The sequence below is a fragment of the Phyllostomus discolor genome, chromosome 12 (genome assembly GCF_004126475.2).
Source record: "Phyllostomus discolor isolate MPI-MPIP mPhyDis1 chromosome 12, mPhyDis1.pri.v3, whole genome shotgun sequence".
Classification (NCBI taxonomy): Eukaryota; Metazoa; Chordata; class Mammalia; order Chiroptera; family Phyllostomidae; genus Phyllostomus; species Phyllostomus discolor.
In genome coordinates this window covers 35,820,490-35,834,057 of record NC_040914.2, presented here as the reverse complement: position 1 = coordinate 35,834,057, position 13,568 = coordinate 35,820,490, and the positions used below count along the sequence as shown (strand labels likewise).

Sequence of the window (13,568 nt, the reverse complement as noted above, 5' to 3'; positions counted from 1 at the left end):
ACTCCAGATTTGTTTTCCAGTGTCTGGTGTTTATGAGCCACTTTTGAGTTGGGTTTTCCCCAGGCCATTGCCTGCTCCTTGAGGGAGGAAGCCTGCGAGCCTCCAGCTTCCTTTGTAACTTCCCAGTTCCTCTGCCCACAGCCTCTTGGAGTCTGTGCACCGACCCCAGTCACTTTGTTTTCAAGCGCTATGGGACTGAATTTTTCTTTTTTTTTTTTAAGATTTTATTTATTTATTTTGAGAGAGGGAAGGCAGGGAGCGCGCGAGCGTGCAAGAGAGAGAGAGAGAGAGAGAAACATCAATGTGTGGTTGCTGGGGATCATTGCCTGCAACCCAGCCATGTACCCGGACTGGGAATCGAACCTGCGACACTTTGGTTCGCAGCCCGCTCTCAATCCACTGAACTACGCCAGCCAGGGCTTGAATTTCTTTTCTTCATAGAAAAATAAGCATTTGGCCGTGTCTGTTGCATAAGAGGTACAGATGTAGGCAGTGTGGCCTTAGAAAGGCTGCGGAGCTGAGCACCCTTCTGGACTAAAGGGCCGACAATGGCTCCTCTCCTAATGACCTTCCTCCACAAAAGGAATGACCCCACCAATCAGAACAGCTGTCCCAAGCACGTCTGCTTTGCACCTCTCTCAGAAAAGGCGGTTGGTATGCAGAGCAGTTGGTAGTTTGAGTCCTCAGCGTCAGCCCCCCCATCAGCCCCCTTAACCTTGGTGACCTCAGAAGGTCACTTGAGCGCTCTGCTTCCCTTTCCTCTTCTGTAAAATGGGAATAGAAACTGAATCCAGTTCATGGCGATGTTGTAAGAAATAATGAGCTATGTTTGGCACATAGTATACCGCTCAAGGCACACTGGCTATGCCTATTAGTAATTAACTGTTACTAATACAAAAGATTAAGAGGTTGTGTCTCTTCCACGACTTGGTGAGTGTGGCCGACGGGTCCCAAAGCGGTCGCCGGCCTTCCAGCAGCCTTCAAGCCCCACTCTCTCCTGGCCGGATCCCAGCTGCCTAACCAGGGGCTCGAGTACCATCGTGATTGCTCAACGAGGTTGACCTGGCGGCGGCCAAAGCGCGAGCACAGGTGCGGCAGTGACCGCAAAGAGGGCGTGGGCTCGGGTGTGGCGAGCCGAGGTCGGGAGAGGCCGAGTGTGACGAGAGCGGGGTGGGGATGGGGGGCTGGCCCCGGCCCCGCTGGGGACACCCAGGGTGCTTCGAAGGACGCTGTCTTGCTCGGGACTCCAAGACCCCGCGGAACTCTCGCACCCAAGCCGCGGCCCCGCCCCCCGGCGCCCGGGGTTGGCTGCCGCCCGCGGGCAGGCGCGGCCATTTGCCACGCGCAGCGTCACTGGAGCCGCTCCGCCCGGCCCCTGCGGGCTGGTCAGGGGGGCGGGGGGGCCGAGGTCCTAGACGCCAACGGGACGCCACCGGGCCGCCCCGCCCTGGGAGACGCCCAGCCCTCATCAAGTGACCAGTATCCCTCCCTGGCGAACACGCCTTCAGAGGAAAGCAAGGTCCATCCCGCAGGCCGGCGCCAAACCGCCGTCATCTCCCTTCCTGTGCTGGCTGATCTGTCTCCTCACCCACCCGGAAAAACATAGTCCGCCCCTCTTGTCCTTGCGGAGTAGCTCTGGCTTCCAATCAGTGTGACTGTTTTAGTCCGCACCTTTGTCTTTCCCATTTCTAGACTCTAGGGTCCACCGAGGGGGTAAAGCAGCTCCAAAAGGAAACCTTCTGTGATACGCACGACAGGGATTCGGGAGAAAGGAGCGAGAAGGCGAGGCTGGCGGAGGGACACTGAGGCACTCTCGCCGAGTGCGCATGCGCGCGTGCAAGAACGAGTTCCGGTCTGGCCCGGGCCTGTCTCCTAAAAATAGCCCCGGTGTGGGGATCCGTGCGCGGATGTCCCGGCGAGTCCCGGGCTGAAGGAGGCGTCTCCGGGCGACGCAGAGCGCTGGTGGCGGGTCCTGGCTGCAGCGTGTGTGCGCCCGCCAGCTGCTCCGGAGACACGGTGAGGGCCGCGAACGGTGGGGCTGGGTCCTCGGGGCCGGTGGTGTCAGGTCAGCGTTTCGACCGGGGGCCAGGCTAGGGCTGAGGGGCGCTGGGGCGGGATGCGGTGTGACCGAGGAGGGGAGCCCGCTGGCCCCAGGGACACCAGGACAGGGCGGCGTCCGGCTGGCAGGAGGCCGGATCGCAGGCTCTGGGCGCTGGGGCGGGCGGGGTGCCGGGTAGGCGACCAGAGGTGGTCGAGAGGGGTCGGCACCGAGGGGCGAGGCGCCTGGGGAGGTGGGGGCGGGGTGCCCCGAGGGCTGGCCCGGGGACCGAGGGGGTGCCGCGGGGGGACTGGGCAGCGCGGACTCCGCTGGTTGAACCTCGGGGAGCACGCACGGCGTTTGGGGCTGGGGGGCGAAGGTAGACGTCACCTTCTTGAAAGTTGAAGGAGTTCCCTGGGGGCCCGGAGCCTCTCCGGGGCGGAACGCCCGAGCGCCCTTTCCTTCCTTGTTGGCTCCGAGGCCAGGGTCTCCCCTCAGGGGTGGACCCCCCAATGTGGGGGGCGTTCTGCGCTGTGGTGGGACTTGAAGAAGTTCCCCCACTTCTGCTTTGGGAGGAGGTTGGTCTAACGGGGCGGAACATTTAGGTCCGCACGCTCCCTGAGTGTGGATGTCAATGGCGGGGTCGGTATTCGGGGGCGGCGGAGGCGGCCCGGGCCGGGGGCACCTGCGGGCGCCCACGGCGGACCCTGCGGGAGGGAAACGTCTCGGGGAAGGAGGGCTCCCGGAGGGCGCCGCGCGCCGCCCCGGGCGTCCAAGGATCGGCAGACAGATCCCGGCTCGCGGGGACGGGTTGGCGTGATAGAAACTTTGCCTTTGAGTTCGATTGTCATCGGCCGCGGAACAGTGAGAATTCGGTCGGTAGGTGACACCGCGCAAACAACTCCGGGGGAAGGTGAGCGTTTCTGCGTGAGTCGGGGAAACGGCTCTCCCCGTGGGAAGTGCGGACTGGGAGCGCGAGGGCTGAGATGGGGAGCGAGCCCGCTTCCTCCGGCCGGCGGGGAGCTGTGTGTAGCGCGGAGGGACCTGCGTCTGAGTTTTCCGCGGGGCTGGGATTCCGGGAATGGCGTTACCAGACAGGCCTGCTGCGATGTGTGGACGACAGGCAGTGGTGTGTGTGTGCCTTAAAACAAATCTTGTCTGATTTTTCGTGTGTGTGTGTGTTTTTTTTTAAAGCGCGGTGTGTTTCCTTTGTGTCTCGTATCACGTATTACTCTACGAAGACAAGGTTTTCTGAAGCTGTAATTAGGTGCACGTTACATACGCACGAGTACTTTCCCTTTAAGAATCCAGCTGTGTTGTTTTGACAATGCCGAGTACTCCAGTTGTCAGTTTTAAAATCTGTTACCTTGGCAGTACTTGAACAGTCACTCTGTGGAAGAAGTAAACAAAATAGCTTTAATATTTTTTTTTTTGGAAAGGAGAAAATAACTATTGTACTGTTGTAGCTTTTGTATGTCCATTTTTTGGTTTGGGTTTTTGGGGTTGTTGGGTTTTGTGTGTGTGTGTGTGTGTGTTTTGGTGGGTATATTTTTTGGAGGGCTTAGTTTTCTTTAACTGTATGGTAACTTTTGTAGGAAGAAATAAAAGACGTTTTCACGAAAGTGGAAGCCACTTTTATTTAGACTTTAGCACAGGTAGTGATCGCGGTTATGTGTCATAAAATATTAAGATTAGTTTGTTCTGTGTGGCGATGCCCTCGGTGATTCTGGAGTCACTTTGAGATCTAAGTGAGCCTACTGTAAAAAGTTGTGATAATGGTGTTAAAATGATGAAAGTATTCTGAAGAGCTAAAACTGGGATTTAAATACTTTCTAGACTGGGTCTTGAGATTAACAATTTGCAAGATTGTTTCCAAAAGAAGCTTAATTGTTAAAGTAGTCAATGTCTTGAATAGTGCCCACCTGAAACAAATTTGCCGATCTCATGCAATTCACATGTGTTTAAAACTAGGGTTTTTTTTTTTTTCACATTGGAATAAATGTGATGAAATTATATTGAACTCAAATTACTTTCCAGGGAAAGTTTTTAAAAAAATGAATTGTTAAGGGATGTGAGTGAGGGGTGGGGGTTGTTCAGTGGAAAGCAAAGAGCTCATTGGGGCTCAGAAATAATCAGTGTCACCGGGTTGAATTACGGTTGGAGAATAATCTCTTTCCATATTCTTAGAGTTGTTATGTTTCCTTAATAGGCATGTGTGACAAAGGTTGTTTTCGGTAAATGAAGTAGGAAATGCTCTTTTGAAGGTGTTGAGTGTTGTGGTGGTTTATTTTTCAAAACAGTTGCAGTATAGGTTTGTATTTTCCATTTAGAATGCCATGCAGGTTAACATTAATTTTACTACTACTCAAGCAATAGCAACATTACTTCTTTGGTTACCAAGAGAGAAATACTGACGTGTATTCTGAGGGTGGTTAAGTAATTATGGAAATGTCTAATAGAACTTGATTTTAAAGTTTGAACTATTTCACTTACATCTTTGGGAGATTTGTGTTCTGATTGACAAGGAGGCAGCTGGAAACAAATTTTGTTATTGGGAAGTAGCATGCTGTCGGTTAGGTTTTAGAAAGCCTTTTTTCCCCTCCCTTTGCTGCTTTTAATCTCACAAGAGGACATACAGCGATGATGGTTCTCCATTGTCTGTGGGCATTTATTCTACCTGGTAGTTGGGCCATACCCCCATCTGTTTTCCTGCAGGATATACTCATGGTACCTATGACTGTTACAAAGTCTAGCTGAAGTTTTTTTAATCAGTGATGTGGCAGTGCAAATATTGCTCCATGGGTTGAAAATGATCAGTATTGCTTTTTTCTAGATTAGAAAGAGAATCTGTGAACATTCTTAGTAGATGGAGAAGGGAGTGCCCTCCCAACGTTTAAGAAATTAGAGAAATATAAATAGGGAAAATCATGTCCATCTGGCAGTTAGATAACCTCCTTCAAAGGGACGCTTGAAGAACTCATGCTGACCTGCAAGTCCTCATGAAGGAAGACCTGCCGTTTGTCCTCAGATCCTGGTTCAGATCTCGGCTCCACTGCCGACAAAATTATAGGCATCTGTAAAATCCAAAGGAGTTACACTACCTGCCCTTGGAATTGCTAGAATTAAATGACATAAAGGGTGTGAAAGTTTCTAACGCACTGCCTGAAGCTTCATGTACAAAAACACACATTGCCCGATCTCCCTTCCTTCCTTCCTCCCTACATCCCTTTCTTCCCGTGAAATGACTCGGGTGCTTTGCCTGACGCTTGTACGTGTAGTGCCTGTGAGCACAGGGCTCCATTTAGTGTGCACAGGCAGGAGAACGCACGTGTGTCTGTTTGGCATACAGTACCCCAGCCTTTAAATGCACTGTCAGGTTATACATAAATGTTTAGCTGGCTGTTCTACATTACGTTTGTGATCTGTAATCATTGTTTGATTCTAACCTCCATAATCTCCCCAAACATTAGAAAAAGTTAGAGTTAAATATAAGTATTTTTTCTTACTCTTTAGTGAAATGTGCCCTTTAGGAAATTACCTGTGTCTTCTAGATACAGTAATTAAAATTTAAAATTAGAAAAATATTTTTATAACATACCCAGAATAGGTGTGTTTTAAAATAGCTTTTTAGTAGGTAATCTACAGGATGGAGCAAAAGCAAGTTCACAATTGTGAGGACGTTGAAACAGTTGTTCTTATAATATTATTAATTGTATTATTTTCCATATAAACAACTATAAACCTATTTTTGCCCTACTCTGTATAATTTTTTATACTTCGTTCTACCCTCTTTGCGGAACTAAATGATTTGTCTGTGTATGCTTTATCTGTGTCCTCGATAATATATGGACCTGTGCCCAATTTATATGATTCAGTGTAAACCCATTTGTTAACGTCTTACGCGTAGCACATGATATATGTTGACACATAATTAGTAGGTACTAATTTTAATATAGATATTTGTTATTCACTGATTTTAATATTTGCTTACATTTACTGAATTTAATCAGTATTTATTGAACTTAATCTTTTATTTAATATTATCTTAGTAACCACTTGATGAAGTCATAGGCATGTAAATTAAAAAATTGGCTGCTTTCTAAGGTGGAATGCCAATGTTTGAACACTGGTGTATGACAGCGGGTAGCTTACTTTCTTAGTGTATTACCTGGTGGTGCTGGAAGCCAGAGGAGCCTTGAGCATGGGTGAAAACCAGGCTCCAGGCAGACTTCTAATAAGCATCAACCAAGGCACCTCTTCTTACGGTTGCCTTGAATCAGTGCTAATTTTATTTTCGTCCTTATACAAAAATATAAACTTTAATCTATGAGTCTAAAAAAACCCCCCCCAAAACCTCAACCATCAATAAAGTTAGGTTGTGAGAAATATGTTCGAAGTGGATGGTAAATTTATACTGCCTGAGCTGGATCCTTTCACCAGGTTATTTTTGTCCCCAGCAGTGTGCTTGTGTAGGTTGGTTGACTTGGAGTACTTTTGAGGCACGATTTGTGGCCCTTGGAACAAAGGCATCCTCCTCATTGATCCTGGGAAGGTAACTGTTGGCTTATTAAAACAAGGTGCTGTTGCATTGACTAATACTTGTCCGCCCTCTCTCACATCTGTTTCCCTCCCTAACAATCCAGCTTTTACGTAGAGGGGGAAATCATACCTCTGAAACTCAGATCTAAATGCCATTCTTCTTTAAGAAAGCTTTGACAGCATAGACAATGAGCAGAGAGGCAGTCACTTAACGTCAGACTGCCGTAGTTAGAACACCCATTCTAGGACCTTGTGCTCTCTGCCAACTTCTCAGTCTTTTCGCAGTGCAGTGTATAAAAACAGTGATTATAATATTATCTACTTCATGGAGTAGTTGAGATGACTAAATGAGATGTGTATTAGAAAGGCTTCCCGCACAATGCTTGGGACATGAAATGCAGTAATTTTTGTTCCTGCCACTGCTATTGCTACTCCCACTGCCATCACTGTCATTTCAGTCATGGCTCCCATCATCATAGGATTCTACCCCATCTTTCCAGGTTCATTGTCAGCCACTGTCCTTCAGTTTCCCTGACCCAGTTAAGGCCAGCTGTTTGCTCTTCCCCGAAAGGCCATGAATGCTGATGATTGCCACTTTTATTTTTTCTAGCCCAGAATTTTCCCTGAGTTTGATATCCACTTGGGAATCGAGTTGGAATTTCAAACATAATATTAGCCATAGGACTAAAATATAGCTATTTATTCCTTTCCCCCAATCTTCTTCCTCCCCCTACCCCCAAAGCTGGTGTCTTTGCCGGCTTTTTCTCTCTCTGTGAATGGCAGTACTTGAGGCAGAAACTTAAGCTATCTTTCTAGATTTGTTTCTTTTCTCTCAAATCCTTTTCATCCACATATTCTGTTGTTCCTTCAGAATTTATCTTGAGCCAATCCACCATTCTTAGTCTTCGCTGCCACCTCTTAATTTCAAGGCATCATTATCTCTTGCATGAATTACTGTGGTAGCTCCTAACGGGGCTTCTTGTTTCTTTTCTTGCTCCTTTGAAGTTCTTTTCATCACACAGCAGCTCCAGGGATTATTTTAGGAGCTAAATCATGTCGTTTCTCTGCATAGAATCTTCCTATGACTTCCCATTCCTCTTGAAATGGAGCCTGTATTCCTTTCCTTGGCCCGCGTGCCCTGATCTTTCTCCTCCTCACCCCTCTTCCTCTCATCATTCTTCTCCTCAGTCCTTGGATGCAGCCACAGGGGCCCCTCGGTGATCTTTAAATGCTGTATGTCCTTACTTTAGGGTCTTTGCCACTTTTTGTAATACCTGCTTAACACCTTCTTCGTAAGACTGAATGTTCTAATCCTCTGGAACTTGGCCAAAATCTCACTTTCTCAGGCAGACCATGCTGTTGTTTAATGTTGTACTTTGTTAGTTTCTGTTTCACACATCTTGTTTATTTCCTTAAGATACTCAGAATGTGTACGTATCTTGTTTTGCTTAGTTATTGCTTACTTATGGTCTCTCTCCAACCTGCACGGAAGCTCCATGCAGGCAGAGGCCTTGCTTGGTAGCTGGGTCTCTAGGTGTTGGCCTGCTGCCTAGCACTGGGAAGACAGGAAGTACTGGACTGAGTGCCTCTGTATCCTTGTTCGTGTTGTTACCGGAGCCAGCATGCTCCCTTGCTCAGATGCTTATCACACCATTCATTCTTTAAGTTGTAGCTCAGATGTCATCTGCGATACCAGTTTTAATCTCCCTGGACGAAGCTTTTCTCCCTTGTTCTTAATACACTATGTGTAGAATAAATGCCATTTTAGAATGCTTGGAGTATTCCAGTTGATGTCATTCTCTTCTGCTAGGTGGAGTTCCTACATCAAAGACTATCTTGCTCTGTGTGAATGCTCAGTCTTCTCCAGGCTATCGTGGTATATAGTGAATGCTCAGTAAATGCTGAAGTTTCCCTAACTACTGGGCGGTGGCCAAAAAGTTCATTTAGTTATTTTTTTTCTGTATGATGGCTCTAGTAGTGCTTAGTTGTCTTTTAACTTCATTCAGAACAATTTTGTTAGATTGTATTGTGACAGCTGTCATATCAGCATGTATTTAAAAACTTACCAAAATTGGTGAATTTTTGTGCAACCATTTAATATTGAAGATGGAGGGAAATATGCTACATTTTTGGGCATATTATGCTTTATTATTTCAAGAAAGGTGAAAATGCAACTGAAATGCAAGTAAAGATGTGTGCAGTGCATGGAGAAGGTGCTGTGAGTGATCGAATGTGTCAGAAGTGGTTTGTGAAATTTCTTGGTACTGTTGACACTTTGGCCAAATAGTTCTTTGCTGTGGGACTGTCTTATGCATTAGAAGATGTTTATCAGCTCCCCTGGCTTCTGTGTGCTGGAAGCCAATAGTGGGACATAGTCGATATACTCAAAATATCCAGAGCAGTAAAGTTACTGGTGAAAATGAAAAAAATGTGTCTCATAGTTTATGAAACAAACCATACACACTTTTTTGGCAACCCAATAAAATGACCAATCAAAACTAGTTTTCCCAGCCCGCCTTTAAAAATTATAAAGGTACTTTCCCCACTGTAATATACTATCTTATGTATTTGTATATGTATTAACATATTGTCATCAGCATTCTGGGCCAGGGCGGTGATCTCAGAGCTGTTGAGCACAAGTGGCATTTCCTGATGTTCCATTTGGCCTTTTAGATGGGCAGTGAGTAGCCGTCTTACTGAGGGCTATACTTCCAGTTTGAAATGCCTGTCCCTGTAAAAACTGGGTTATACAGTGTAGTTGGTTACTAATTGCTCCTTCCTAACCAATGTCCCCTCCATTTCCATTTCTTCCCTTTAACTTATCCACCTAATTTTGTGTCACTTCAGAAAGGCTCGGGGGAGGGGACTGTGCAATTTAACACAGTGTACATGAAATACAATACTGATTCAACTGTGTTGCTAACAAAGGTGTACGGAGAGCTTTTGTGGCCGGCATTAGGAACCTAACACTATTTGTAATAGTGAAAATCATTCCACATTTTAAACAACTGACTTACAAATGGGCTTTTGGAATGTATCCCATTTGCAAGTTGGGGACTACTTAGCAAAATACTGATTTTGATACTGAAAACCCTTCCTTAATAGTGTGGAACCTTAATTTAACATGGATTGTGAAGGGAAAGGAAGAGAAGAATCTGGGAGTTAAGATCTTGTCATTTAGGATGGCTCAGTTACCCAAAGTAAACTTTTAGTATTGACAAAAAGGTTTTTTGTCTTGTTTTTAACTTTTTGTTTTGGAAAAAAATTAGAAAAGTTACAAAAATAGTACAATGAATTTCCATATGCCTGTCACCTCCAGTCACCAAGTGGTAACATTTGGCGTGTTTGCTTTATTACTTTTTGTGTTTACAGAGTGGCCCGAAGTGTGGAAAGAGATACTAGTATTCATTTTATTTACAGCTTGATGCTCCTTGATTCCATCTTCTGGAATGTATCAAAGAGGCTTACCAGCTGACGTGAGACCTCGCAGATGCATGCAGGGGCAGACGGACATGCTGTACGAATGCACCATGTACCTTGATAACGAGGCACCCACATGTTAAATGTATAAGGTCATTGAACATCTGTCTGTTTTGTAAAGTAATAGCAGGAGTACACTCTATAAATCTCCTTTTGCGTCTTCTCCTTCCTCCTCTTGTAAATATTTTCATTATTGAACCATTTGAAGAGTGGGTTGCACACAGCAGGATCATTTACCCCTAATTGCTTCAGGTGATATCTTCGAAGAACAAAGTCACATTCTTATATGACCACAGTATGATTAAAGAAGTTTCATGTGGATACTATAATATACAGTTACTGTTGAAATCTCAATTGTGCCAATTGTATCCTTTAGTAGAATTTTTTTCTAACCCAGCATTATCTATTGCATTATAATTGTCTTTGCATTGTAGTTATCATCTCTCTTTAATCTGAAACAGCCCTTCAACATTTTTTCCTGTCCCCCAATATCAAAAGTATTGGAGAGTCCAGAACCTTTGTTTTGTAGGGTGTCCAGTAGTTTGTGTCTGTCATCCTGTTCCTTTGTCATCAGACTCTGGTTGTGCGTTTTTGGCAGGAACAGCACCCAAGCGATGACATGGCCTCCTGCACTACCTCAGGGGCAGTAGGATGTCAGTGTGACCCATTGTTGGTGATGTCTGCTTGGACCACTTAGTTCAGGTGTGCCTGCCAGTCTCCTCCTCATAAAGTTACCATTGTCATCTTCGTTATTATTGAATACTTGGTGGGGAGACAATTTGAGACTGTAAATATGCAGTCCTCTGTAAAATGGTCATATAATAGTTTCACCTTTCATTGACGATTCTTGCCTGAGTCAATTACACAATGGTTCCAAAATGGTGTTTGTGTATTATTCCTGCCACATTTATTAGTCGGCATTTTATTCCATTGTAAAGAAACTTTTCCTTCTCATTTGCTTATTTGATACCAGTATAAATGCAAACACTCTATTACTGTTGTACAGTGTTCATTTCGATGTTCCACATCCACTCACATTTGGTCAGTGGGTGCCCTTTCCTTCAGCCTAACTCATTGATTGCTTTCACCTCTCCTGTCATTTTTGGAGCACCACTTCTTCTGGGACAAAAAGTTATTCCAGACTCACCCTCTGCCTTTCCTACTGCTGTCTTAGACACAGCCACTTCTCCGGGGAGCCCTGGTTTCTCTTCGGGTCTTCAGAAACATAGACCTGGGCGGTAGCCATGCTTGCTGATAGTGAGGTTTCAGAGCCCTTGCAGCTGGCTGGCCACGCTAAGACATTCTGAGTGATTCCTCAGGCAGTAGATTGTAATTTCTCTCTACCTTCCTGAAGCTCCTTAGAAGAAAGTCTTTTCCTTTGGAAATGTTAACAATTTAAGGGACTACTTTCATCTAATTTTTCTGTTTAATTTTGTGATGGTTGGGTATTGTTTTCCAAAAACACTTTAAGCTTCTTGGGAGTAAGAACCCTATTTTATGTTTCTTCATGTATTCAGTGAGTGTGTGCCACAAGGCCTTGAATATAGTTGATACCTATGTTGTTTATAACATATAATTATACAAATGACTCAGTCAGTATTATCTTTATTACTCTTACACCATAATTAAACATTCTTATGTTATAACACTTAGGTAATTTTGTGGATTCTTTAAAGTGAATTGGTGATTCATTACTTCTGTTTTTAGTCACTCTGCTATCCTAGAAGAAATGAAAAACTTTAATGTTTTTTCACTTCAAAATTTAAAATGCTAATTCCTGAGATTAAAGTATGTAATTAAAGAACATCAAAATGCCTAATCTTGGCATTGCTGTTTTATAGTGTTTTGTTCTTTAGCCAGTAATAACCTCTCTGGGCATCATTTTAATTAATAAAATGAGTTGATAGCTAGATCCTTTTTAACTTTACATGCTTTATGCCTAATTAACATTGAATTGTTTATGAAAGTAAAATTAAGTGCCACTAAGTATGGTGGAAAGAATATTGTGCTCCGGAGCCAGGACTCGTTGGGTCTTAACTCTCCGCAATGTATCCCACAGTAATGGTCGTTCCCATGTGCACTCAGTCCACGGGGCTGGGTTCACCACCCAGTCCCAGTGCCCAGGCTTGGCTTTCACCCTCGTGTGGACTGGAGTGTGGATGTGTCTGTGTTTACAGTTCCCTCTGTTGTGTGCTTGACGTAGACAGTGCAGAGCTCTCCAGGATCACAAAGCAGGGGCGATTCACTCGGTTTAATCACGACAGAAAAATTTATTCCCGGGCTAGTGACACCTTCAATTTAGGCTGAAGCCAGCAGAGGGAATAGGATGGCTTTGTGAAGAGGGAGGGTCGTGTTCACCAGGCCTGTGTTAAGGACAGAGATGCACTTAGAGAACTTGAATTGCCTGGGGAAACTTAGAGTAAGAGTGTGGGTGGATCACTGGGGAGAGGGCTGGGTGGGGGAGGTGGGCTGAGAAGGTAAACAGGTTGTGAAGAGCCCTTAAACTATGTAAAGGAATCTGTGCTTCTTCTGGGGAAGACGGGAGCATCTTAAGCCTGGAAGGAGACTGATTGAAAGGATAACACTGACTGCACTGTGGAGAGTTCTTCGGAGAGGGCTAAAGCTAGTAGGCAGGGACAGTAGAGGGTGTTACAACAAATTCTTGATGGTCGAAAGGGGCGAGGTGGCCTGTAGGGATGAGGTGGCCTGTAGGGATGAGGACTGAGGAAATTGGTGGATCTGGGAGATACCGGAGGTAGGAGGAAAGGACTCAGTGAAGGAGGGCACGTGAAGGTGGAAGAAAAACAGGGGTGCAGATGGGGTGTCTGGGCACCTGAGGGAACGAATGGGCAGCTCACTGACAAAGGAAACGCAGGAGGAGGGGCAGGCTCGAGGAGACAATGCAGCCCCTCGTGGGAGAGTGCCTGGGTGGGTGAGGGGCATGTCAGGGAGTAGGGTGTACAGTTGACTCCCAGAGCGGACAGGTCCTGGTCGTAACAAGGCCCAGCAATCTGGCTGCGAAATGGGTATTGGAGAGGAGAGAGGTGAAGATATGAAGTGGGGAGGGAACCGAGGGGATTTATTTATCTACCAAGAGTGTAAGGAGAAGGCTTGCTATTGGCTCATTCTTCTCTTGTCTCTGTGATCTGGTCGCTTTTGAGAAGTACCAGTCTTTACATTTTAGAATGTCTTTTCCTTCGCTTAGGTTGGTTTGATGCTTTGTTGTGATTCATTTGGGATTTTGCATTTTGGCCATAATGCCGAAAGAGTAATGGTATCACACCAGGAGGTACATTTTATATCAGCGGGTACATGACGTCAGTGTTTTATTACGGATAATGTTAATTTTGCTCACATGATTAAGGTGGCCTCTACTGGTTTCTTCATTGTCAAGTTGGTTTTTCTCTTTGAAAATGATATTTTGGGGGAGAGTCGATGTTAAATTTCCTGTTTCCCTGCAGGCTTTGACCCACTCATTTTAGCATCCATTAGTGGAATTTACTACAGTGGT

The 13,568-nt window shown here is 45.6% G+C and overlaps 1 protein-coding gene across 6 annotated transcripts in view; it reads left to right on the top strand.

Annotated features, from left to right (window-relative positions):
- The first annotated feature begins 1,492 nt into the window (after positions 1 to 1,492).
- MEF2A (myocyte enhancer factor 2A) overlaps positions 1,493 to 13,568 on the top strand; it is a 102,020-nt gene continuing 89,944 nt past the window's right edge. For 2 of the 6 annotated variants that reach the window (XM_028502252.2, XM_036012958.1), the window contains exon 1: positions 1,495 to 2,016. The gene's annotated coding sequence lies outside the window, so the exon portion shown is untranslated. Of the gene's footprint in view, positions 2,017 to 13,568 lie in introns of all 6 variants that reach the window. The other 4 variants (XM_028502254.2, XM_028502253.2, XM_036012962.1 and 1 more) reach the window with 3 other exon arrangements.